At 44.4% G+C, this 27,056-nt stretch overlaps 1 long non-coding RNA gene across 1 annotated transcript; it reads right to left on the bottom strand.

Annotated features, from left to right (window-relative positions):
• Positions 1-1,243: 1,243 nt before the first annotated feature.
• LOC135227896 (uncharacterized) lies at positions 1,244-7,115 on the bottom strand. Its single transcript, XR_010318056.1, has 3 exons — positions 6,696-7,115; positions 3,219-3,666; positions 1,244-1,830 (listed from the first exon to the last, which is right to left on the bottom strand). It is a non-coding gene; the product is annotated as an uncharacterized LOC135227896 (long non-coding RNA).
• Between the last annotated feature and the right edge of the window lie 19,941 nt (positions 7,116-27,056).

The raw sequence follows: 27,056 nt of genomic DNA, 5'->3' as shown, positions 1-27,056 counted from the left end.
ATTCTCTTGGCCAGTATAGACACAAACTATATTTTGGTCTGGAACATTGTCTTTTTAGTTAAAATTATATTAAGTATTTTCCCTAAAGACCTGTCAAGAACATTGGCCATTTCAGATAATCCACAAATATTTATTCCTGAAGGGAAATTGAATTTTTATGGATCTTCTGAACCAAAAACATCCAGCTGTTGAGTTTTAAAATGGACACACAGAAGGAAAGGAAGGAAGGAAGGAAAGGAAAGGAAAGGAAAAGAAGTAAAAAGGAAAGAAGATGGTTTGGTTTGCAATTTTAGAGTCATATGAACTCTGAAGAAACAGTTCCCCTTTCTTTAAATAAATAAATACTGGCTGTTAAATTATATCATAGAGTTTTAAATTATATGATAAAGTGGTGCTTAAGGAGGTTATAAACAATAAGGATAAATATTTTTGCTCTCATGGGATTTCTATTCAGAAGTGGGAAAGATTATTTTAACAGAGCATCGTTCAACAGGAAATACGATAGCTAGCTTGTTATAAAATTATAAATGTTAATTTTCAAATCACATTTTACAAAATTGTTACTGAACATGCGTTATATATGTCAGTTTCTGACAGTCAGACTCACTAAAATTAACTGTTCACCGGTAAAATACTAAAAACACCGAGCAGTGGTTCCTGGGAACATAAATGGGAAGTGAAGCGAGCCCCTGTTTTCAGAGGAGCTTTTGCTGGACAGAAAAATCCCTTCAGAGTATCAGGGAGATACGTCAGATAAACATTTAGAATTACCTCCTGGCTAAGCAAGCAAGTCAGGAAAAAAGGAAGAAGAAAATCTTAGCCAATACCCCCGTGGCAAGTGGAAAGGGTTTGGAAGGGCTAGTAATTTGTCCTTTTAGCTGTTTTGCCGGGTTGTTAGCTGTTTGGTGTGGTTCGTTTTATCCACCAGGCTGGATTTTAAGGCGCCCTTCCTTGTTTTTTTTTTTTCCTTGTTTGCAACGATAAATGCAAATTCAGACATTCCGGAAGAATTTGACTTTTCCTTGCTTCTTCCTCATTAGAACATATTTGGACCTCTCCCCTCCTTTTTCAAGCCGTTTGGTTTCATGCTAACTCTTTAAAGAAGAGAAACAGGAGTAAAACAAACAGCAGTTAGAAGCAACCACCTCGCACCTCTTGTGGGGGTTTGTGTGAACGTATTTAGAAGTAAACACGTCTCTCTCTTGCCTTAATGAGCATTTAGGAGGCGCTCGATTGGCACTAGTTTTTTTTTTTTTTTTTTTTTTTTACTATCGGGCCATGGAAAGAGGCATGGTTTTGATTGACTCTTGTAGTTTAAATAGATTTGGAATCCATTGAAATTGTTTTGTTCTCATTCTTCTATTCTTTTTTCCTCGGCTCAATGACTTCTCAAAGAAAGACTTTCCCAAAGTAGCTGGCAGTTCCCAGAATGATAAAGCAACCTTGGGAGGAAGTTGGGCTGTTGTTTTCTGTGTCTTACCTTCCCCCACTTCAGGGATCCGAGGCCTCACGGACATCCTCGGAGCACACTTGAGTGTGGACCCCTGTAAGTGAAATACAAATCAAAAGCTTCGCTTCTCTAGCTCCTTCAGGATAACTGAAGCCATTTCAATGCCTGAAATTAGAAAGTAATAAAAAATATCGCACTCTCCCCAGGTGGTAGTACATTTAATTGGTTCCCCAGCGGGAGTCCAGCCCCCCAGTCAGGAATGCTTACCCTCTAGATCCCAGCCTCGGGCGAGGACCACAGCAAACACTGCTACCCGGTAAGTACGAAAGCGAAGGCAAACAGGGAGACCAGAGACAGGTTCAGAAAGAAATGGCTTGGGGCTAGAAAAAATGAGAAAATGCATCAACTCCAAATTTCCTTAAACACAAAAATGTGTGAACCTGGGGGCGATTACCCAATAAGCAAAGGTAAGCACAGGCTTGCTTGTGCTTACTTACTAATCTTCAGTGAACAGCTTCACATGTTGGTTTCACATGTTCAATGCAGATTAGTAAGTAAGCGCAAGTAAGCCCGTCCTTACCCCGTTTACCTGTCACTGTCAGGGACTGTACATTTGAAAAGAGGCTTTGACTCTGTAGGAAGGTGCTGTGGGGTTGGGAGAGAGACTGATGCTGGCCATACCTAGAAGAGGAATCTTTGATGTGGTGAAAAACTGTGAAAGTGTTCACTACAGATGAATAAATAAGCATAAGTAAGCCTGTGCTTACCTTGCTTTCTGGGTAATCCAACACTGCACCCCACACCAGACCGGACAGCAAGTTTATGCGTTCAGGTCGGCTTGGGCCAACATCCCTGTTTAGGGTTGAGAGGATTCTCGGGATTAAATTCCGGCTGCAGGATGCTTTTCGGAAGAAATTGGACTGTGCTCAGAGTCCCAAATGTTTGAGATTTGTCTTAAAAGACAGGTCAGGGCCTTGATTTGTGGCTCACTGTGTCCTAAACTAAGCTTTCCCAGAAGGCCCTGGTGAACCTGCTTGCAGAGTTTGGATGCTGGACAGTTGGGAGATGTTGCGTTTTCCAGAAGGATCGCTCAGCCCACGGAGCCTGATGCTCTGCTGCCACCTTCTGTCTGGCTGTTGCGGCAAGACACGGCTAAATTCTGGGCTGTCTGGAAAACCGTCCCTCTGCCTGTGAGAGGTGGACCCAGAATAACCTGCACATCCCCGAGGTCAAATGTCCTCTTTTCATGTCCACCTGGGGGGCTCAAGGTCTTGGGGTTTGGTCCTTTGAAAAAAACTTCTTAGAGGAATCAACATCAGCTCATTTGCTTGCCTCCCTCCCTGCACACCTCTCTCTCTCCTCTCCAGATCTAGAAATTTCCACAGGTAGAAAACCCATGGCCGTTGAGTCCAGTCTGACTCAGAGGGGTCTAGAAAATGAAGTTGAAGCCAAAGACAGGGCTTTTAGTTTTGAAACGTCAGCATACTCTTGTCTAAAATCATTGCCAAAGACGAATGGGATGAAGCAGAGGAAAGGAAAAAAAGCAAGACTGAATAGCAGGAAAAAAGCCCTGACAGTAAGATCCATTGCCCTGTGGAGAGGCATCCCCAGGGGCGGGCTATTGGTTGAGATATTTAAAACTTGAGTGGACAAAGCTTTAGACTCTTCACCACAGGGAACAATTCTACAGCAGCTCCTGGGACCTGGCCCTCATGAGCTCAGAGGCCCTTCCCAACTCTAATTTTTTATGATTTCTCAATTGACTTACCCTTCTATAAAAAGTATTCTGTTGCCGCTGAGGAATCCAACTGCTTTGACGCTCAGTGGTTTGAGGTCAGGATGGTTCCAGTATACTTTCATTTTTGTGCAGCATTAAAAATGCCCCTGCACCTACTTTCTTTGAGCAAAAGAAAACTAAATTCACATCATTAATCCTATAAACATGTATTTTAGGCAGGGAATGGGGGACTCTGCCTTTGATAACCAGCTAAGACATGACTTAAAGAGCAGCCGTGGATTTGCTGTGTAGCTTTGGCAAATCTTTACCCCTTCTGAGTCTCTGGTTTGCTTTGTTTGTGTCATCGGTTGGGGACGTATAAGGCCAGTTGTGAGAATTCTGGAACGACTGTGATAATGGAAGAAGTGACGTATTTCTGCATCTCATGAATTGTTTCCTCTTTGTGTGGATTTTATGGTTCTCAGCTTGCTGGCCCAGACTGGGGAAACAAAAGAAAAGGAGAAAGAAATGAGATGTGGGGTCATGTTCTTTGCATCCAGGCTTTCCCTGTCTAGGGTGTCTTGCTTCAGTTATCCAACAAATAGCTTTATTGTTGTTAGCTGCCGTCAATTTGCCCCCCGACTCATGACGACTCCACACACAATGAAACAGAGTGCCACCTGGTCCTGTGCCATCCCCATGACTGGTTGCAAATCAGACCATTGTGATCCACAGGATTTTCATTGAAGGATTTTTTAGAAGTAAGTTGCCACGCCTTTCTTCTTGGTCTGCCTTAGTCTGAATCTCTGCTGAAATCTGTTCAGCATCATAGGAACACACAAGCCTTCACTGACAGGTGGGTGGTGGCTGTACGTGAGATGCATTGGCTCTTGAATGGAAGGCAAGAATTCTACCACTGAACTGCCACTGCCCCTGATAATCATTACTTGTTACCAAACCAAACCCACTGCCATTGTGTTGATTCCAACTCACAAGGACCCTGTAGGACAGAGTAGAACTGGCCCCCACCCCAACAGGGTTCCCAAGAAGTGCTGGTCAGCTGAAACTGCCAACCTTTTGGTTAGCAGGCGAGCTCTTAACCACTGTGCCACCAGGACTCTTGATGTTGTTGTTGTTGTTAGGTGCCGTTAAGTCGGTTCTGACTCATAGTGATCCTATGTACAATAGAACTAAACACTGCCCCGTCCTGCACCATCCTCACAATCATAGTTGTGCTTGAGTCCGTTGTTGCAGCCACTGTGTCAATCCATCTCATTTAAGGTCTTCCTCTTTTTCACCGATCCTCTACTTTACTGAGTATGATGTCCTTCTCCAGGGACTGATCCCCCTGATAACATGTCCGAAGTATGTGAGACTTAGTCTTACCATCCTTGCTTCTAAAGAGCATTCTGGTTGTACTTCTTCAAAGACAGATTCGTTCATTCTTTTAGAACTTCATGGTATATTCAATATACACCGTAATTCAAAGGCATCAATTTTTCTTCTTCCTTATTCATCGTCCAGCTTTCGAATGCATATAAGGAGATTAAAAACATCATGGCTTGGGTCAGGTGCACCTTCAAGGTGACATCTTTGCTTTTCAACACTTTAAAGAGGTGTTATGCAGCAGATTTGCCCAACGCAACGAGTCTTTTGATTTCTTGACTGCCAAAAAAATTTTTTTTTTTTTACTTCCATGGGTGTTGATTGCGGATCCAAGTAAAATGAAATCCTTGACAACTTCAGTCTTTTCTCTGTTTATCATGATGTTACTTATTGGTCCAGTTGTGCGGGTTTTCATTGTCTTTATGTTGAGGTGTAATCCATACTGAAGGCTGAGGTCTTTGATCTTCATTAGTAAGTGCTTCAAGTCCTCTTCACTTTCAGCAAGCAAGTTTGTGTCATCAGCATAATGCAGGTTGTTAATGAGTCTTCCTCATATTAACCGCCATGCATTGAGCTAGGATCTGGAGTATCAAAGATGAAGCCAGCAAAAACAGGTAAGAAAATGGAGTCCATGAGGATAAATTCCTCAGTGGCTTCCAATTGTTCTTAAGATGAAGTTTAAAATCCCATACTCTGCAAAGCATGATCTGGCCCTCTGCCTGCTTCTTTGCTCTCCTCTTGGCCCTTGCTCCAGGCTCCGACACTCCAGCCAGATTGAGTCTACTCTCGTTTTCTTAATGAGCTGTTTCTTCTCATTTGGGGGCCTTCCTGGGTGCTCAGCCCAAAACACTATGTGTCTTCCTCTCACCCCTTTCACCTAGTCAATGTTCCCAGTCATCTTTCAGTTCCCAGCTAGAGGTCACTTGATCAGAGAAGCCTTCCCAGGCCTCTTGGCTTATGCTTTTTTGACCCTTGTCCCTTCTCCATCAGAGCACACGACATAGAACAACTAATGATTATTGGCTTACTGTCCATCTCTCCCAGCAGAACCTGTTCTCTGTGAGCAGATCCCTCCCCTGTCTTATCTCCCTTTGCAGCCCAGAGCCCCCCTACAAGGCCTTGTTCATAACTATCTGTTCAATGAATGAATAAAGAAATGAAAGATTGAATTGCTTTTGAACAATAGAAGAAGGGACCACTAATTCTACCTGAAAGGGCTTCCAAGGAGAAGTGCTATTTGAGCTGGGTCTTAAGAAAAAAGTTAGAGCTTCCCTGTTGAGAAGGGTCTGGAGTAGTTTCTAAAAGCGTCCCTGCTCCAGCCAGCCTAGGAATAGGGCTGCATTTTAATTACAAAATAATATATATCTGTGGTAAGAAGTTTAAACAATACTGAAATGTATACATACTAAAAACTACTAACCTTACCCCACGCCCACACCCCATTCCTCCAGGGATAGCCACTAGCAGTGGGTGTCCCTGTCTAGACTTTTTCTACACATTTCCTCTAGAAATGAAATTATTTTAATAATTTTTTATTCTGCCCAAATATGTATCTCCAGATTGTCCCATAGAAAAGTCCGACTCATACTTAACTAAGGATGTTGGGAAAATCCGGAGGAGTTTGAAGGCCATTGAAGATGCATTGGGAGAAATTTACGTTACTGCAGTAAAGGAAGTCTGGATCCAATTTCCCACCCCTGGGAAAGAGAGATTTGGTGAGGAGCTACCTCTTTCAATACGTACAGTGATTATTGGATTCTGCCACAAAGTGACTATTATTTATTTCGGGATGAAAAAACAAGACATACCAGGAAATATTGAAAGAATGGAAAATATGAATAGTTGGAATGCATTTACACCCAATAATTCCCAAGTTCAGAGATCTCTTTAATCATTCTTTTCCCCTCTCTCATGCATGTGCATGCATGTGGGTGTACATGCACACACACACAGACTCAAGCAGAGGTATCAACATTCTCTTTGTGATATGGCAGCAAGGGTAAAAGGGAAAGAATAGTAATGAGAGCAGACATCTGTTGAGTGCCTGGCATTAGGCTATGTCTTAGGCTGGGTTCTTTAGAGAAGCAACACCAGTAAAGTATATAAATATATAGAGAGATTTATATCAAAGAAACGGCTCACGCGATTATAGAAGCTGGAACGTCCCAAGTCCCTGGATTAGGATAGAAGCTTCTCCCAATTCCCATAGCTGCAGGAGCTGGTGAACCTGATATTGGCAGATCAGAGAGAAGGACTCTGCTCACAGCTTGTGAGGATCCATGAATCCCAAGATAAGCTGATAGCTCAAGTCCCGGGAATGGGAGGTCAGACAAACAGGAGGTAGCTGCAGGATCCAGAGTGAGCAAAAAGCCAGAACATCTGCTTATATTTGGATGCAGGCCACACCCACAAGGAAACTCCCCTTCAACTGATCAGCTACTCACAACAGATCCCGTTATGGGAGTGATCACATATAAACACTGAGAGTCACAGCCCAGACAAGTTAACACACAACCTTAACCATCACAGGCTAAGTGCTTTACATCTATCATTTCCTTCGATCTTCATGACATCCCTGTGAAGTAGGTCCTATTACTGTCATCCTCATTTTATAGATGAGGGAACTGAGAGTCACAGAATTTAAGTATCTTGCCCAAAGTCAGCAAAATGAGTATCAGAGCTTGGACTTGAACCCAGACAAGCTGGTACCAAGCCTGCAAGATTATCTACTGCACTATTTTGGCCTCTGATTAAGCCTAAGAATATGGGATGTGGAATCAGATGTCCTAGCTCTATCTCTTCTTAGCTATGAGAACTGGAAAATATTTGGATTTCTCTTATTCTTAGTTTCAACCCTTATAAATAGGGATAATAATTATCATCTCAGAGGGCTGTTGGGACTACTAAATCGAATAATATGTGGAAGTATTTGGTCAACTCTAGCACATTCTAGGTAAATTCACAGTGGCACTTTCAAGATGGCCGAGGTTGGCCAAGACCTCTGAGAGGAATAATGCTGAATTAGGGGAATCAGCCACATCAAGGCTGAGGTGGGTTTGAGGAATGATATTACCCTTCCTACCAAGCGGTCTATTCTAGCCCCCATTCTCATTCTCCATCTCCAGTTGAACTACCATTATTGTTCTAGATTCTCATCCCCTGTCTCCACCTGTGCTATTATTATTGTTGTAGATTCTTATCCCCTGTCTCCAGTTGCACTATCATTATTGATTTAGATTCCTTATCGGGTCTGCTTTTTACAATTATTTTATTGTCTTTGCACAATAATTTGTATTTATTGTGAAAGCTCAAACAACAGAGAAAAGTAGAAGTAGCCATGTTTTTCAGATGCTCACGTCTCTGCTTTCAAGGTAGTTCAATTTTCGGTTCTTGGCACGTGGATTACAGGGCTATACCAAAAAAACCCATTGCCATCGAGTCAATTCTGACTCATAGTGGCCCTATAGGACAGAGTAGAATTGTCCCATAGAGTTTCCAAGGAGCGCCTGGCAGATTCGAACCGCCAACCCTTCGGTTAGCAGCCGTAGCGCTTAACCACTACACCCCCAGGGTTTCCTATAGGGTTATAGATTCCGCATTACCCAGAACCAATATTCAAAGTAGGATCTGAATACCATCATTCTCTTAGATCTTGTTGAGGAAAGTCTTGTTGGAAGACATAGCGGGCAGAGTAAATAAGGAAAGAAAACCGATTCAGTGAATCAGGCACGCATTCCCAAACCAAGCAGATTGGAATTACATTTCCCTCCACTTCGGGTTGTTTGTGTTTCTTCAATACCGTGCAGGGAGAAAACTGACCTTAGTTTATAATGTGCCCTGCGAAATGTCTATTTTTTCTTCAAAAACCCAAACACTTGCATAGAATGTAAATATGCCTCTTCCTCCAAGGGCCCCATTCTTCCAGCAAACATGTGTGAAATCTCACACACATTCGCACACGGTCTGAGGCCGACTGTCTGATTCAAGATGACAAGGCTGTTCCCCATGTGTCTGTCAGAGGCGCCAAACACCCAAAGCCAAACGAAACCAGATGGAAGACCACAAGGCTAGCCCCCTGCTCTTCTACAGTCTGTTGTCACCTCATCTGGATGTACATTCGGTGAGAAGACCAAGAAGGTCAACCTCGTTTTTGAGCTATGCTTAGCAAATGGGTTGGCTTTCTACACCTAACTCATCACACGTAGTCAGGCCAATGCTCCTCTGAGCTTGACCGTAAAAATCACTGACTCTTCTCCTCCCCCACCACTCACCAGGTTTACCTTTCCTGATACAGAACAGACGCTGGAAGAAAACTCAAGTACACTGTGGGGAAACAGAACAGCCCAACAATGATTGGTCATTATCTACTAAAGTTAGCTGCCTTTCTGGTTTAAATTTGGAGAGGCAAGTGGAGGTCACCGAGGTCTTCATAGCTATGGCTGTTGGGACATCTGGGTGGATTCACTGTCTAAGTGGAGGAAGACGTAGTAATAGTAATGCCCAGAATATTTTCAGGGCTTTGGTTTGCCAAGGACTTTCCTATTTGTGATCTCCTTTGACATTCTCAACCACTCTGTAAGGAGAGCAAACCAATAAAAAACCCAGTCGCCATCAAATCAGTTTTGACTCATGGCCACCCCATGTGTGTCAGGGTAGGACTATGCTCCATAGGGCTTTTAATGACTGACTTTTTTTTTCTATTATGGTGACAATATACATAAAAAAACATAAACCATTTCAACAATTCCTACATGTACCATCCAGTGGCATTGAGAACATTCTTGAAGTTGTGCAACCATTCTCTCTACCATTTTCCAAATCATTCTGCCACCACGAACATAAACTCGGTGCTCCCTAAGGAAAAATTCTCTTTTTTCCTCTCCCTCCTACCCCTTCAATAACTGATTTTTTGGAAGATTGCCAGACCTTTCTTCCAAGGCACCTCCGAGTGGACCTGAACTTCCAGCCTTTAGGTTAGTAGCCAAACATGTTAAGCATTGGAATCACACAGGGACTCCAAAAGAGAGCAAAGGAGATATTATCATCCGTGTTGCACAGAGGAGGACATTGGGTCTCAGAAAAGTTGACTGGTTTCCCATGTAGTGATGGAGCTAAGATGTTCTACTCCCCATTCCCTCTCCCCAAACACATCTTTAGAGCTCCTAGTAATCTGATGTTCCTGGAGCAGAAGATGAACTTGGAGAAATGACCTGAAACCACCAGGTGCTGGGACACCCCCCACTCCCTCATGCCTGAGCTCCCTTTTGTGCTCCATTTTTAGGTCGCTCCTCAGAACTGGGTGGGACGAGAATGCCCAGGGCTGAGCGTAGCCACATGGCCTCCTTGTCCCCATGCACACAGCTTGTCATGGCCTGAGCAGGAAGTTGGCAGTGACTGGCAGCTGACACATCCCATTGTGGACTGCCAGGGAGCATGCAGGCTGGCATTCTTTTCGGGCTGTCCCAGGTGATAGTTCTCAAACTTGGTTTTGAAAAACCAAAAAATCAAGTCTGGTTAGTGTCTTTGCTATTCCCAAAGGGGAGGCTTTGGGGGGTATCAGACAGGGTGATCCTGAATTGCTCTGGGCTAGAAGCAATTGTGGAGAGAGAAACATGGTTTTTGACCTGCAGGAATTTGAAGAAGTGACACACAAAAGTTGTGTTGGCCCTTGGTTCTGGTAGTCAGGGCCAATCAAAGACCCCAGTGTTTGCCATGACCCTGGCCGCTCCTTTCCACTTGGGTTTGCTGGAGGACCACTCTCCAGCACATAAAATCTCCCTACAAAGGCCAGCCAGTTGGTTATAATTCCATAAAACTCCACCAGCCCAGATCTGCCTTATTTAAACGGTCTTTTTTTTTTTTTTTTTCTGTTTTAGATTCTAGAAGGCTCTCGCCCTCTTTTCCTGCAGCAGGATTTTCTCCTCCCCACTGTTCCCTCCCCGTCCAGTCAACTCATTGCCATCCACTCCACTCCGACTCATGGCGGCTCCATGTGTATCAGAGTAGAAATGAGCTCCGTAGTGTTTTCAGTGGCTGATTTTTCATAAATAGATTGCCAGGCCTTTCTTCTGAAGCACTTATGGGTGGGCTTGAACCACCAGCTCTTCAGTTAGCAGCCAAGTGTGTTAACCATTTGCATCACCCAGGGACTCCCTCTAGTCATTACTGTATGCTTATGTCAAAAGCGGTCATATAAGAACCAGAAAGGTAGGTGGGATAGGGACAGCAGTCGGCCCTCAAGTATTCTTTGTTTGCTTGTTGGATGAATTTGAAAAAAAAAAAATTCTTTCTATATTAATAATAATAACACCCCAAGCACTATGCCAGGTACTTTATAAATACTATTTCATTTAATCCTCAACCAATCAGTTACGTAGAAACCCATTACTATCCCCATTTTACAGTTAAGAAAGTTGAGGCTCAAGGAAGTTAAGTCACTTGCCTAACATCATGCATTAGCAAAGAGAGAAGAGACCCAGACCCAGAACTATCTCATTCCAGAACATTGTACTTTGAGCTACTGTTCAATATAGGCCAGTGATTCTCAAACTCTTGGCACAGGCTGGAACCAAGGAAAATTTTACTAACAATCCTCCTCAGTAGTAGGACCTGGAAAGCAGGGCCTTTCTCCTCATGTTCTGGAGTTAGTCAGCTGTTGGTAGCTCAGCCGCAAGCAGCTCAGCCCTGACGGCATATGAGCACTGTGCTAGCACTACAGAGAAATATAAGCCCGCAAGTACAGAAACCCCATCTTCTGAAGCAAGGCTTGCCAGATAAGATACGGAATGTCCAGTTGAATTTGTATTTCAGATGAACAATGACTAAGTTTTTAATATAAGTATGGCCCATGCAATATTTGGGATATACTTATCTAAAAACAAAACAACCACCTAATCATTGTTTGCCTGAAATTCAGATTTTACTGGGTTTCCTGTATTTTTATTTGCTAAATCTGGCAATCCTGCTAGAATCCAAAATCAATATATCTGACCCAACTAAAAAAATGTGACGTAGGCCTGGTTGTTCAAGAGCATTTCAGAGACATAGCTAAGCACTGGAACGCTGGCATTTCTGGGAAGCTTTTATAGTTTATGTGGGATCAATTTGACAGATATTTGAATTAGAATTGGCCCAGATTTTCTGGGCCAAATGGTTGTATATAGAGGAGGTAACCTTTGGCTTTTGCCCAGTGATTCTCGATTTTGGCTACACACTGGAATCACCTGGGGAGCTTTATAACGTACTAATGCTTGGGCCCCTCTCCCGGAGATTCTGTGTAATTGGTGGGTGTCCAGCCTGGACATTGAGACAGATGCTGACAATCAAATATTCCTAACATTCCAAGACTCAGGACTGGGCAGCAGTTCATTCCATTGTGCACAGGGTAGCCATGAGTCAGGAGCCAACTCAAGGGTAGCTAACAACGACGACATTCCTAGACTTCATAAATGGTGTAGACAAAACAGTTGAGGATGCGTCTTACAACTGCAATGGTTCCAGAAGCTTCCAGGGAGGAGTGGGGTGGGGGGTGCACTCAACAGGTGGGTCAGGTTTGGATAAGCAGAGAGGAGGGAGGATAGTATACCAGGTAGAGGAAATGGCTTGGAGCTAGGAGGTAGGAAAAAAATGTGCAACCCAGATGCTGAGGACAAGCCAGTCAGATTAAAGCAGCCCATCTGAGCAGCAGTAAAATCACTTTTTGAAAATTTTTTGTTTCTGTACATCAAAAAATACACGAAGTTATGAGAATTTTGGAAAATACAATTAAACAAGATGAAGAATCTTCAAAGGAAACCACTTTCAAAATTTGACCATTTTTCTACACAGAGTTGAAGAGTTGAAAACATACCATACCAGACTTTTGTATCCTACATTTTTTATTTTACATTATATCACAAGCCTTGCCTCATGTCATAAGAAATTCTTTGTGAACATTTATACTGATTGCAATGGGTACCATGTTATTGATGTAGCATAATTCTCCCAACCTTTCTCCTGAAGTTGGTCATTTAGGTTGTGTCCAACTTTTCACATATTTGGGGGCTGTTCTTAACTTGAAGAAGTGAGTGGAGGAGTCTAAATGCAGGACTTTGCCTAGTAGTCCATGAACTAAGAGTCTGCAGGCTCCTGCTTTAGACTGTGTTCTCTCAAGCTCTGCAGAAGAGGCCTACAGTCCTCAACATTCAAACCAGACCTCAGGTTCATCCTCAAAGTCAAAATGGTGCCCACCTTGGGGTATATGAATTGGGTTTTTCTCTCCACAGCCCCAAATCACAATTCCTAACGAACAGAGGTGCTGCTTCTCCCCATTACAGACTACCATCTGGCCTGGGAACTACTGTTGGGACCTAAGATTTTGTTAACACCCAATTAAATTGGTGTAATTGGATAGACTTGCGACTTCTTTGCCTCCAGCTGTGAGCCATAATCTGTTTCGCACCTGAGAGTTGTTTTACTTGGTTTTTAGTATAGGTTATTTTTCCTTCATTTTGAAGGGGTCACAGGCAGTTGGACTATTCCTTGTGAACCTCCCTTGGGCTAAGACTCTACTTTGAGGCCAAGGTTTTAGCATCCAGCTCTCTCCGGGGCAAGCTAGTTAAAATGCCTAAACAATATGAAAACAAACAGTCCAATCAGAGAAGAGAGAGTTTGTCAAGCTGGAGACTCAGCTCAGGTGCCAGCTGTGAACAAAATGGAATTTGGTTCATGGCTCACATGGCCCCATTCTCAAGCCTGTGGAAAGGACAAGCAGATCATGCTACTATGTTAAGTTCTGCACAGTTTTTAAAACATGAATCAGATGCACATTTTGTGGACTGGAAAATAATCTTAATTGGGGAGACCAAGGAAACTTGAGGTACCCCATTAATATTTAATGATTTTGATCAGAGTTCCACAGTTGAGTAATGGGGTAAAGCAGGCAGGTTTATTTTTGGACTCATCCTAACTCTATTATCTGGACTCCTTTCCTCTTTTGGGATACTCCCATCTTTCATGCCTAACCTGTGCTCATTCCTAATCTCAGCTGATAGTTATCCATTCCATAGAAGACTGGCATTTCCATCGGAGGTTCTCAAAATGTACCATGAACATCTGGAGGGCTTGTTAAACCCCAGATTGCTGGGTTCTGATTCAGAAGATCTGTTGTTGTTAGGTGCCGTCGGGTCAATTCCGACTCATATCGACCCCATGTGACAGAGTAGAACTGCCCCCATAGAGTTTTCTTGGCTATAATCTTTATGGGAGCAGATTGCCAGGTCTTCTTCCCACAGAACTGTCAGGTGGGTTTGAACTGCCAATCTTTCAGTTAGCAGCCAAGTGCTTAACCATCAGGGCTCCTTTCAGTAGGTCTGGAATCTGAGAATTTTGCATCTCTAACAAGTTCCCAGGTGATGCTTTTGTTGCTGGTTAGGGACCACACTTTGATAATCACTGTGTTATATTTCTCAAATTCCTGTAAAAACATGTGGTCTTGAGTATTGGGAATCTGCAGCTGTTTTGCCCCTTCTCTTGTTCCCAGGGCAGGTGGCACTGATTGGTCATGCTCCACTTTCCTTCATGTGTCAGGGCTTGTCTTGAAGCTCTTCCAACGCAGCAGTGTAGAATCTTGCTACTCAAAGCATGCCCCGTGGACCGGAAGCATTGCAATCGCCTGGGAATTTGATAGAACTTTGGAATCTCAAGCCCAACTACAGGGCTATTGGATTGGAATCTGCATTTAACAAGATCCCTGGGTGATCTATATACACAATAGAGTTTGAGAAGCATGAGTCTAGATAGCCAGAGTTACATTGGAGTTGAAGCCTATTTGCTAATAGTCTGACCATCTCATTTCAGAGATGAGAAAAATGAAAGCACACAGAAGCCAAATGACTCATTCTACTATATTTAGCAGATTTTCCTGGGCTTGCTAATAAAGTGACAATTTATTTGAGGTGTTAACTGATAACCCTAAAAAGTCAATACAAAACCCCAAACCCCACCACCTCTAATGAGGTCATTGCATTTTTTAATGGATCTTACAAATGGAAAAGTCTGAACTTGAAGGGAAGGTATGCTGATGATGAAATGACAGGCAGAAGGGTTAGAGTTTGAAGACATATACCACTCTCACTAAATTGATCCTGACACATAGCCATTAGAAGCTGCTAGTAATGGGGCTAGCTAATCCCCTTCCCCCCAATTCCTGGCTAGAATCCTGGGCTGCTGGACTCAAGACCTGGCTTTGCTCACTGTTGCTTATACAGAATGCGGCAATCAGCCCTATGCTCACTTTCCTTGTGGCCCTAGAGAGACAATTGTGTTCTTTTTCTCAAAAACATTCCATAAAGCCAGCATCTCAGGCTAATCCAGATAGAAAATAATATCGCTTTGAAACGCAGCAAAAAAAAAAAAAAAAAAAGATTGTGCAATCTTGTGCATTTGGTTAAAGATGAGAAGGGAAAGGCTGAGCATAGGAGTGGATCTAGGGCAGGAAGGGACCATGTGATGAACCAGTCCACAGGTCCTCAGCCTTGGCCAGCTGAGCCATTTGTCAGTTTGGGACCATAGCATGAAGGGAGGACTTCAAAAGATTTCAAATGGATCAAGGTGGGAGCAAACCTCAGGCAGGGGTGTGGGCTCGAAGGGGTATGCAAGGCTAAAAGTTGGGGTGCATGATAGACAAGACATTGATTTTTGTGTCAGATATCATCGGTCCTGCCACCATTTTGAAGAAACATACAGAGTGGTTCTTACCTTTATTTTAATTATAGATTAATTCAAGAATCTAATTAAAGCTGTATCACCTTATATGCATGCAAAAGCCAGACAATAAATAAGGAAGATCGAAGAAGACTTTAATACCTTTGACTTATGGTGTTGGTGAAGAATATTGAATATTCCATGGACTGCCAGAAGAACAAACAAATCTGCCTTGGAAGAAGTATAGCCAGAATGCTCCTTAGAACCAAGGATGGCGAGACTTCATCTCGTGTACTTTGGTCATGTTATCAGGAGCCAGCAGTTCCTGGAGAAAACATCATGCCTGGTAAAGTAAAGGGTCAGTGAAAAAGAGGAAGACCCTCAACGAGAAGGACTGACACAGTGGCTGCAAAAATGGGCTCAAGCATAACAATGATTGTGAAGACGGTGCAGGACTGGGCAGCATTTTCGTTCTGTTGTACATAGGATTGCTATCAGTCGGAACCGACGTGAGGGCACTTAACAACAATGACTAAAGTTGTGGACTCTGACTCACCACACGTTAAGTGCTAATTTGGGCCAAGTACGTTTTTGAATATAATTTCAGGGGGTTCACAGCTCCTGAAGCCCACCTATAAATGTCTATGGGGTCCAAGGACCCCAAGGGAAGAGCCCTTGGTCGGTGGTCTAATAAGTGCTTGTCCAAAGTCTCACAGCTCTTTGGTGGCAGAGAGGAAACAGGCCTTCTGTTTCTGTCAGGTGTCCCTAAAACCAAAAAATCCGTTGCCATCAATTTTGACTCATGGCGACCCCATGTATTTCAGAGAACTTTACTCCGTAGGATTTTCAATGGCTTTGATCTGACAGAAGTAGAGTGCCAGACCTCTCTTCTGTGGCACCACTGGCTGAATTTGAATGGCCAACTTATTGGTTAGCAGCTAGCGCAAACAGTTTGTGCCATGCAGGGACCTTGTCAGGGTTCCCAGAAGACCCCAGAGTCTATCATTTAGAGGCACTGTAGTTACTAACCCAAATTTGAAAACTTAACCTAGTTGAGCTTATACCTCAAAATGCTATGTTGTTGGTGCATCTTTGAAAGACAAATGAAAACCAAAAGCCTAAGCTGCTTTGTTTAATCCACATATATGTAGTGAAGGAACCCTCGTGGTACAGTTGTTAAGTGCTCAGCTGCTAACTGAAAAGTTGGCCGTTCAAACCCACTAGCCACTCTGCAGGAGGACGATGTGGCAGTCTGGCTATTGTAAAGATTAAACCAAACCAAAACCATTGTCATCGAGTCAATCCCAACTCATAGCCACCATATAGGACAGAGTAGAACTGTCCCATAGGGTTTCCAAGGCTGTAATCTTTACAGGAGCAGGCTGCCGCATCTTTCTCCTACGGAGCAGCTGGTGAGTTCAAATTGCTGACCTTTTGGTTAGCAGCCAAGCACTTAACCATTGTGCCACCAGGGCTCCTTCCTTGGAAACCCTATGGGGCAGTTCTACTCTGTCCTACAGGGTCACTACGAGTCGGAATCTACTGGACAGCAATGGGTTGGGTAAACTGATTTGTTCAATCTATAGGTATGGGGTAAGCACCTACTAAGTCCAATGCTCTGTTCTAAACACAGAATGAAGCAGCAATCCAATGAGACACCATCCCTGCCCTTGGGACATCTGTGGTCTAGCCAGGGAGACAGAAAAGGAACAAGTACTAATGATTACAAGTTGCTGCTTAATGAGCCCTAGAAAGGTTATCTCGCACTCTTTTGGAGAAACCGTGCTAAATAAATGATTAACTTTAATACTGTAAATAGTGTTAAACCCTCATGTTTATGAATAATTAAAGGTGTTTCCATTATAGAAACGCAAAGCTCTGGGCACCTTCATTTAGCTATTCCTGCCATAAGCAGTTGTCCCTCCCTGCAGCAGAAGCTCAGATATGTTTCTGGGGGTTTTTCACTCAATGCGTGTGCACTGGGGTCTGTCTTGCCTATGGCAGAGATGGAGGGTAAGCCATTCGGAGTCAAAGCCAGATTCTCCAATCTGAGTACTCTGTAAATATTTACAGTATTTGTGGCATTCCCTTCTCACATCAAATGCTGGGGAGAATCAGAAAAACTAATGAACTCAAGCCGACCCCATGTTACGCTTTGATAAATATTTAGACGGTGCATTTTGGGAGGCTGGCCACGGGGCTGTAGGGAATTGGCTATGGCCACTTTGTTCTAAGGAAAAAAATAATCGACATGAGTTTATTTCTAAACATCCAGAACAAAGTTAAAGGGGAACGAAACATCCCATTTGGGGAATGATTGATGCCTGGGTCCTTTTTTATTTTGGCACTTGGAAGCATGCTCTTCACATCGGGTAGTGAATTAATGTGTGTGTGTTGAGCGGGGAGGGGCTGTGCCAGCTGAGGAGCCCTGGTGGTGTGGTGGTTAAGCACTGAACTGCTAACCAAAAGGTTGGCAGTTCAAACCCAGCAGCCACTCCTTGGGAGAAAGATGTGGCAGTCTGCTTCTGTAAGGATTGACAGCCTTGGAAACCCTAAGGGGCAGTTCTTCTCTGTCCTATAGAGTTGCTTTGAGCCAGAATTGACTTGATGGCAATGGGTTTGGGTTTGGTTGTGCCTGCTGGCCCAGTCGTTGAGTCCATCAGAGATGGGACATCTGGAGAAGGGCAACTGTGTTCTTTAGGCTCCTCACAGTATCTTATCAATGCTGTTGGCTTTTTTTAAGTACTGAGGGTAAGACCTCTTATGTATAAAGAGGCTGTTAGAGGAAACCACACTTCTAGTTGGTAAGCAGCCTACAGTCCGAGTTGATAACTTGGTGGACTCTGATGGGAAAAACAGGCTCACAACCCCAAACCTGAGTTGAGCACCACTGAACCACACTGAGCAAAGCGTCTAAAAGTTTCAAGGGTGTTTTCCTTCCATTTTAAACATCCAGGTGAGTCAGTGGGGCTCTGCACCTCCTTCCCTGTCAGGCTGAGTCCCAGAGAACTGGCCGTCTCTGCAGAGGTGCTGGGGTCTCCCTGACATTGCTTGCTTCCTCTTCACTCACCACTTTACCTGCGCTGGGTGTGTCTGTCCCAGGATCCTGGGGACCTGGGGAGGCTGGCTGAGGTCTCTGCCATCCTTCCTCCTACCACCATGGAGGAGATTGCTGATGTCACTGCTGCTTTCCAGATGAGGGCAGGCTTATGTGCTCACATCTGGTGTCTTGACTCATATCTGGGAAGGACATGCCAAAGTAACCCAGGGAAGATACATCTGGGGGAAGCAAAAATGCCTTCTCCTGGAATAGCTCTTCTCCAGATTCTTTTTTCTAGAAAAGGCACCCCAAACGATCAAAATCCAAACTCTACGCTGGCGAAGATTGGATCCAAATCAACACAGGTGGGACAGGAAGAGGGGAAAGGGGAGACTGGAACCTTGTGACCTCAATCCTGGCAGAAACCTGAGCTGGTTGATTCATATTTAAATCCCTTCTTTCATCCCTGGAGTAAGGGCAGGCTGGTATTTTCATCCATTCTGATCTACTTGTGTGGATATGGGTTGCGTACAAACGCATCAAAAAAGTTTGGTAATTTGTACTCACTCAGATAATTAAGATATTAGGGGGAAAAATATTTGTTGTTGTAGTTTTTAATGACGAGTTAAGAGAAAGTTTTGACTTTTGAGAGCCTGACCCAACCAGCAAAATTGGTCCAAAGGGTTGAACCAGTTTAGAGATAGAATCAACCATTCCTGCCATGCTCCAGGCATACATAGGGGGCGGATGCTGGCACACGTGCCTCTCCACGGCTTGGGGTGAAGAAATCACCACTTGGCTAAGATGCCTCCTTTTTTTATCGTATTTCCTGTGCTTCGCCTGTCTCCTCCAGATGTGGGTTCTGCCATCCAGGAAAACCCGTTTTCCCGCCAATCCCTTGGAGACCTTAAGCTACTGGTCTGTTTCATTGTAACTCTGTGCATTTAGGGTTTGCTACCCAGCTATTTCCCCATGGCTCGGAAGTTCATGCATTAAAGGGCAGTGCTCAGCCAAATGAAAGGAAACAGATTATCTGACGGAAGTGGGAAGAGATTTTCAGACTTGGGCAATGACCTGGACTGGACATTTTTAGCAGCAGAAGCCCCAAAGGAAGTGCTTTGGGCGACACAGTGTCTGTTTTCTCATTGCAGGGAGCACACCCATTCATTTACGTCATCTGCTGGGTAGCCGGAGATACAAATGGAGAAGACTAAAGGCATAGCAAGAATCAGCAGTGATAGCCTATAACTTGGCAGGTTGTGAAATAATTTCCCATTATCACATGAGACACCAGGGGATGGTGTCTTCTAAACAATTTTACTTCTGCTTCTCTCTTCTAAACAATTTTGTTCTTTGTTAACACCAATTTAGTACCTCTCTATGGTCAAGCTGTGATCTTTGTTTAGGACTTGTCCCCAGATTTTGACTCTACCCAGCCACTTGGTTAAGTCAGTGAAAGTCTGGGGTCTCCTGAGGTGCATACCTGGCAGAGTAGATGACACATGATATCTCCAGCAGAAGGGGTCAGGAGTGACTGATTCTTTGGTTTCTTCATCTCTAAAACAAAGAGGATTCCTCTTGGAGTGGTTATAAGCATGAACTGAGGCACTATGTGGGATTATTAATACCTAGAGCTTCTCCAGGCACCAAGGAAGCACTCAAAGAACACTAGCTTTCTTCCTGTGGGCGGGGGGCAGGGGCACTACATACTAAGAACCTGTAGGAAGGCAGAGGGGCATAGTGCTCTGCCTTACAAGGGGTGGACTCCCCCCAACCTTTGCTGCACTCACCTGCAGACAGGAAGACCTAGGGCAGCATTTCCTAATTCTTTGCTGGAACATGGATCCATCTGAGAATCCAATGAAAGTCATAATCCTTCTACATATAAAAAAGAAAACATAAGTTGGAATGATGGCAACCTTTATTGAGTATTTACAGGCACTACACTGTTTTCATAAATTATTTTAATCTCCAAACAACCCTAGAAGGCAGATACCATTTATCACCGAACGCAAATATTGTGGAACAGCAAGGGTAAGTCACTTGGCCACAGTTACACTTAGTGTGTGGTGAAGTTACAATTTGAATCCCTAAAAACACACATATGCATATACATCCCAAAATTGCATGCAATGTCAAGAGGTTCTGGAGCACCTGCAGCCCACTGTGGACCATTGGGGTGATTAGGGTGGCCTCCCCTCCTCTCCCCTCCCTTCCCCTCCCCTCCCTTCCCCTTCCCTCCCCTTCCCTTCCAGAAGACATTGTCTTGGGAAGCATGGGCAGCAGGGACTGTACACCCAGAAGGCTGCAAGCAGAATGTCAGGAGGGGAGAAAAGCAAGAAGCACCCTCTCAAAAGCTGACGCTGGAGGTAGGGCTCTGGAGCCCACAGCCCAGAGAATGGTCCAGAGTGGGCATGCAACACAGGGGCACAGTCTTCAAAGGAACAAGCAGAAGCTAGGTGGGATAAGACGTCTTCACATCTGTGGTTCTTAGGCACTTATTATATGCTCAGCTTGGGGCTGGGGAGCAGGGATCCTAATATTTAGACCCCATCTTGGCTCTCCAAAATTTAGGGTCTGGTAGTATAAAAGCCAAAGAGCCCTGGTGGTGCAATGATTAAGCACTCAGCTGCTAACTGAAAAGTCAGTGGTTTGAACCTATCAGTGGCTCTGAGGGAAAAAAGACCTGGTGATCTGCTTCTGTAAAGATGACAGCCTAGGATATCCTACGGGACAGTTCTACTCTGTCACATGGGGTTGCTATGAGTCAGAATTGACTGGACAACACACAATACAATAACAACAGTATAAAAGTCAGGAGATGCTGTGAGTCAGAATCTTGGTGACTAGGCAACTGCCAAGGAGTCAAACACATCCAAACCTAAGGGAAGAGTCAGCTACCCATCAGATCCCAGGAATCAAAGAAGTGGGTTGGGAATGTGGACAAGGAAGTCAGACTCAGGACCCCCATCAGGGTGGCAAGTTCTGAATGTCCAACAAGAGGGTCATGGTGATGCTTAAATATCCAGGTTGCTTTGCTTACTGTTCTCAGGTCTGCTAGGTCCTTTCACACCTCTGAGCTGCTGTACATGCTAGGCCTTCAGAATGAAATGCTCTTTCCCTGAGTCTCTCTCTGTGTCTGGCAACCCCCCTTCCCCCTTCAAGTTTTCTAGAGATGGAGCTTGAGTGTCACATTCTACGGCAGGTTTGGCTGCTGTACTTTTGTCCCCTCCACACGTGGTTCTGTTGCCACTTGGGGCGATCATTTCCCTAGGTTTGACCTGCCTCTCCAGTAGACGATGGGACCCTTGAAAGCAGAACAGCTTCTTCACACTTGGATCCCCAGAGCTGAGGACAGTGCCTGTCTCCTAGGAGACAGTCAGTGCATGGTGACGTTTGTAATCGATTGTGCAGAGCCCACAGGTACCAGCAGAGAACTGGGCGCGCCTGGCTGGAAGGAGGAGCTGGTAAGAGACAGGAAAGTAGGCAAGTGTGTCTGCAACTGATGCTTTTATGGAACTATGAGATACTGTTATCAGTGGTGTTGTTGGTAAGGGTCCAGCTTGAAGGCACATGTCCCAGGTTCCAAACCTGGCTCCTAAGCTTCTGTGCGTCCTTGGCCAAGTTACTTGACCTCTAAGATCCTGAAGCATCTCATTTGTAAAACAGTAATAATAACTGTATTACCTCTTTGGTTGGGGGGGGTGAGTGTGAGATGGAATAGTCTAACATATTTACTTAACACAGTACCCGATGCATGAGTAAACAATAATAGTTATTATGGAGCTCTGGTGGCGAAGTGATTAAGGGCTTGGCTGCTAACCAAAAGGCTGGCAGTTTGAATTCACCAGCTGCCTCTTGGAAACCTTATGGGGCTGTTCTACTCTGTATTATAGGGTCACTATGAGTCAGAACTGACTCAATGGCACGTAACAACAATAGTTATTATTGCGAATAATATAATTGTCATTATCTTTCTCATGATTCATGTTGACGGCACCCAAGCAGACAAGGGTGGTGATCTTAGGTTCGCTTAATAAAGAGCATTTAACTGAATCCCTTTTGCTGGGCACAGCTCTCAACAACAGCTACCAAAATCCTTTCAAGACTGGCAAGAATGTTCTTTCAAATGATGCGGCCTTTGACACAGGGGATATTTTCAAGACACAAATGTTTCTTGAAAAATCACATTTTCAAGGGTCTATTACCCTTTCCACAATAGTTCATGAGTCCTGAAAGTGAGGCGTTTGATCCTTTCTCCTTAGAAGGCTTGCGATGAGGAAATAATATTCATTGTCGGAGTCAGCTGTGAAATTCCCAGCAAACAGAGAGAGGAAGAGGCTCCACAGGAGGGCGTGCTCCCTGGCGTGGGATGAAAAAAGGCAGAAAGAAAGGCTCACCCAAACTTCTCACTGAGAAAAAAAGGCCCTGGAAATTTCTTTTTGTACATTTTAAAGATCTCTTTTTGTTTTAAACCCAGGTCTGATCTTCTGAGCTAAAAGAGTTTGGAGGTGATTCTGAAGTGACTCAGCACAATATTGTGGATCTGGGCACTGGTCCTCGTCCTTCTCTTTTGACATATAAAAGACAGAAGCGAGAAGAGAGACATGGGGACCTTATACCACCAAGAAACAAGAGCCAGGGCTGCTGCGCTGAGAAGCTCCTCAACTGGGGAAGACTGATGACAAGGATCTTCCCTCAGAGCAGAGAGAGAAAGCCTTCTCCTGGAGCTGACGCCCTAAATTTGGACTTCTAGCCTCCTAGACTGTGAGAGAATAAATTTCTCTTTGTTAAAGCCATCCACTTGTGGTATTTCTGTTATAGAAGCCCTAGATGACTAAGATAATACCCATTTAACAGATGAGGAAACTGACACTCAGGAAGGTCAGTTAACTTGCCCAGCCATCAGGAAAACAGGCAATACATTGAGCAGAAGCCCAACATCTTGATGCAACAGGCTGTCCTCCTGGCTGCCCCGAAGATGCACTTCCTGCCCCCGGGACCTTAAGCATTCAAGAGGCTTTAAATCATAGCTTCAGCCAGGCCAGAAGGAAATGCCTGAGTGTGGTAGGGCCAGGGAGGTGGGCAGCCAGGAGTGGTGATGTCTCTAGGATGGGAGTGGGGCTGCAGTCCCAGTGCCCCCTTGTCCCACCCCCACCTACGTTGGCTCTGCAGCTGCCACCTTGTGAAGGGTGACTTTGCAGTGTCATTGACATTGTGCAGCCCACTGGGTGGCCCCTGGTTGTGATTGTGCTCAGGCCATTAGCTCCAAAAATGCCAAAGTTGTGCGTGGAGCTGGAAGCCGGGAGAAGAACGCTATGAGGCCCAGGGTTACCCAAAGCCAACCGTAGCCCAGGAAGCTTGGCTTACACCCCTTTCTTCTTGACAATGGGGGGTGGGGGAGGAATCTGGTCTCTGGGATGGGAGCTGTCACTCTCATTTGTGTGTGTATGTGTGTGTGCACGCGTGTGCTGCCAGGTGCTCCCAAGCCCTGCCATGTGAGGACGGTCAGGAAGTGATTGCAGCTTGTCCTTGCGTGAGAAGCGTGGAAAAGAGGAAATGTGTAGCTGAGCAGGGTCCATTAACCCAGAGGTTGGAGAGCAGGCGCTAGCTGGGAGGGAGTAGAGCTAAGTGAAGCCGTGGGTGAGGGTCTCTGTCCTTTGAGACCGGATCAGGCTGGGTCCTGCCAGGTATCCTGTGCTTCCCACATGGCCTACTTTGTCTCCTAAGTCCTAAGACAAGGATTCTGCATTCCAGACCCATCCTTCTCCATGAGGTGATCCTGGGCTAGGAATCTAATGGCAGTGGAACATAGGGGTTAAAACCCCTAGTCTTGCCTGGGTTTGAAGCCTAGTACTTCAGCAGTGTGACCTGAGTAAGTTATTGAAGTCCTCTAGGACTCAGTTTTCTCATCTCTACGATGGGGGTTAAAAAAAAAATAGGACCTACCTCTTAGGTTCATTGTATAGACAGACGAGGAATGTAAAGCAAAGTAAGTGTGCATTAAATATCTTAAATGTTCAGTGTTCTTATGAGTAGCAGATCCTGCCCAGTCTTTTTGATGTGTCTTTGGGTCATAACATTAATCTCCCTTTGCAATTTTACAGAAATTTACTACTCAGATCCAACAACATGCCCTCCCAGACAAAGTTCTGCCAATGATAATCATTAAACATTATCCAACCCTTACTCAATCCCAGACACAACAATAACAGCATTTATTATTGATGTACTCACTTAATCCTGACAATAACCCTATGAGGCAAGTACTACTTTATGTTTGTCTTTCTAGTTCAACAGGATTCAGTAACTTGCTCAAGGTTACACAGCTAGCACGAGGCAAAGACAGGGTTTGAAAACAGTGAGTATATCAGAATCCCTGCTCTGAGTTGCAACATGACACTGCTTCTCCACTCATAGCTGTGGCACTTCTCAGTCCCTCTACTTCACCACACTGCAAGGTGGAGGGCTCAAGAAATTCCAGAAATGAGGCACAGATAACAACTGGCCTCTTCTCTCCCCTAAGTTGAAAATATTGAATATACCTGAAGACTGAGTTAACGATATTCAGGGAGGGGCATTAGAAATCCTGAAGAGCTTTTCCAATGCACTGAAGACAATGTCAATAAATTCCTGAGGTCCTCCACCTCCCCCCAGCCCCCTACTGGAGGGGAGGGATTCTGGCTGATTGTTCCGCCTGGTGATGCTAACTGGGAGTCAAGCAGCTGCTGGCAGATTAAGATCCTACAAAAAAACCCTCTACAACCAATCTCTGCACCCGGTTTAGGGAAATGCACTTTGTAGCTCCAATTATCTGAATATTGGAGAAATAAGATTTGGCCACATAGACAGTTGTCTTCTTTGTGTAAGTTTGTAGGGGTAAGCACAGCCCCTCTCCTGTGCCAACAGTCTCTACCGTCTTTGAGATATGGACAAATTCATCTGCTTTCCTTCTTATTTATTTACTTATAACTATTCATCTGTTGCCACGAGTCAGAGTCAACTTGAAGATAAGGGGTTATGTTATTAAAGGGTCCTTGAATGGAACAAATGGTTAAACACTCAGCTACTAACCAAAAGTTTGGGGGTTCAAATCCAAACAGAGGTGCCTTGTAAGAAAGGCCTTGCAATCTACTTTCAGAAGATCACAGTCATCAAAAACCCTCTGGAGCACAGTTCTACTCTTCAACACGTGGGGTCACCATGAGTCAAATCAACTCAATGACAACTGGTTATGCTATTAAATTTCCATTTTTCATACACGTGCATGAGCTGTTCATTTGGAAAATTCATTGTGAGTGGTTGAATCTTTGGCTTTTTATTTGATTTTGCCATCTTTTCAAACTATTGTGAGTCATATTTTCTTCTTAAAAACCCTATTGAAATATGAAATTACTACTATTTTCCTCTTAATAAAGATTACAGTCAATTTAACGATTGATCTTAAGATCAGAAACTATTATTTTAGATTCAGATCACTGTGTGAGACCTGTAATCAGAGAATTAACTGTGCTGAACATGCAAAGGGCTGGGGAGGTTCCAGAAACTTCTTTCCGGGCCTAGAGAGATTTTGAGGAGCCACGGTGGTGGTGGCACTCTGACAGGTTTTACCCATCACTTTTCTAAATTCTTCTCTTAAAAAAGAAGGGCCCCTCCTTTGCTTTCAATATGGGGGAAATGCTCAAGGAAACAGAGACATCTGTTTTCCATGACCCCTTGGGGAAGGAAAAATCAATCACCTTGACCAAAATGATTGGATTCTTTAGGAAAACAAATATTTTGACTAGGGTCTGTGTCTTTCCCATTAGTTGACTGGCTGTGTGCCTGAATCGGTTGTTCCAGCTACACACATGTAGATTAGCCTCTGAGATGTCTGAGGGCTTAACATCAGGAAGTTTCAAGATGGAAATTTCCCATAAATGCCATAGATTCCTCCAGGTATATTATTCTCTCTTTCTCTTTTCTTCCTCCTGCCGTCACTGTGAGATGATGACTTTATAGGAACAGCCACTTTGGCCCCTTCCCATTGAGGGACGTGAAGAAGATGCTCCGGGGGGACCTAACCGCTGCCTGGTCTGAAGCTAAACCCTACGTGTCAACTCCAACCCCCTATAAACATGCAAGCTGATAAAAACAATGGACTTCTTGTGCAAACGCTGCTTTAAGACAAGTCAGCTAGCCAATCCCTCTCTCAAAATGTCCAACTACTTCTAAGTCCTGTTGCTGTTGTTAGCTGCGTTGAATCTTCTCCCACTCATGGTGACCTCATGCACAGTGGAACAAAACACTGCTCAGTCCTGTGCCATCCCCATGATTGACTGGGGATCAGACCATTGTGATCCTAAGGGTTTTCATTGGCTGATTTGGGTAAGTACATTGCTAGGCCTTTCTTCCTAGTCTGTCTTAGTCTGGAAACTCCTCTGAGACCTGTTCAGCATCATAGCAACATGCAAGTCTCCACTGACAGGTGGGTGGTGGCTAGGCGTGAGTCACATCGGCCAGGAATAGAACCCAGGTCTCCTGCATGGAAGGAGAGAACTCTACCACTGAACCACCACTGCTCTCATTAGCCCTAAGCCCTAAACTATCTAGAAATTCTGACGTTGCCCTGGAGCTCATACTGTGTGCTTGTGTTAGGGCCTCTAAAGCAGGTACCTCTGACCGCTCTCAGGGGCCAACGCAGTACAGAAACCCCACTTCCACTTCCTGCACCCACCACATGTACCCAGAGGTCTTCTGGACAGTCACCACATAGCCCCACCTCTCTTCCACAGGTGACC

Source organism: Loxodonta africana, chromosome 16 (assembly GCF_030014295.1).
Source record: "Loxodonta africana isolate mLoxAfr1 chromosome 16, mLoxAfr1.hap2, whole genome shotgun sequence".
In the NCBI taxonomy this organism is placed as follows: domain Eukaryota; kingdom Metazoa; phylum Chordata; class Mammalia; order Proboscidea; family Elephantidae; genus Loxodonta; species Loxodonta africana.
This window is presented reverse-complemented; position numbering and strand designations above follow the sequence as displayed.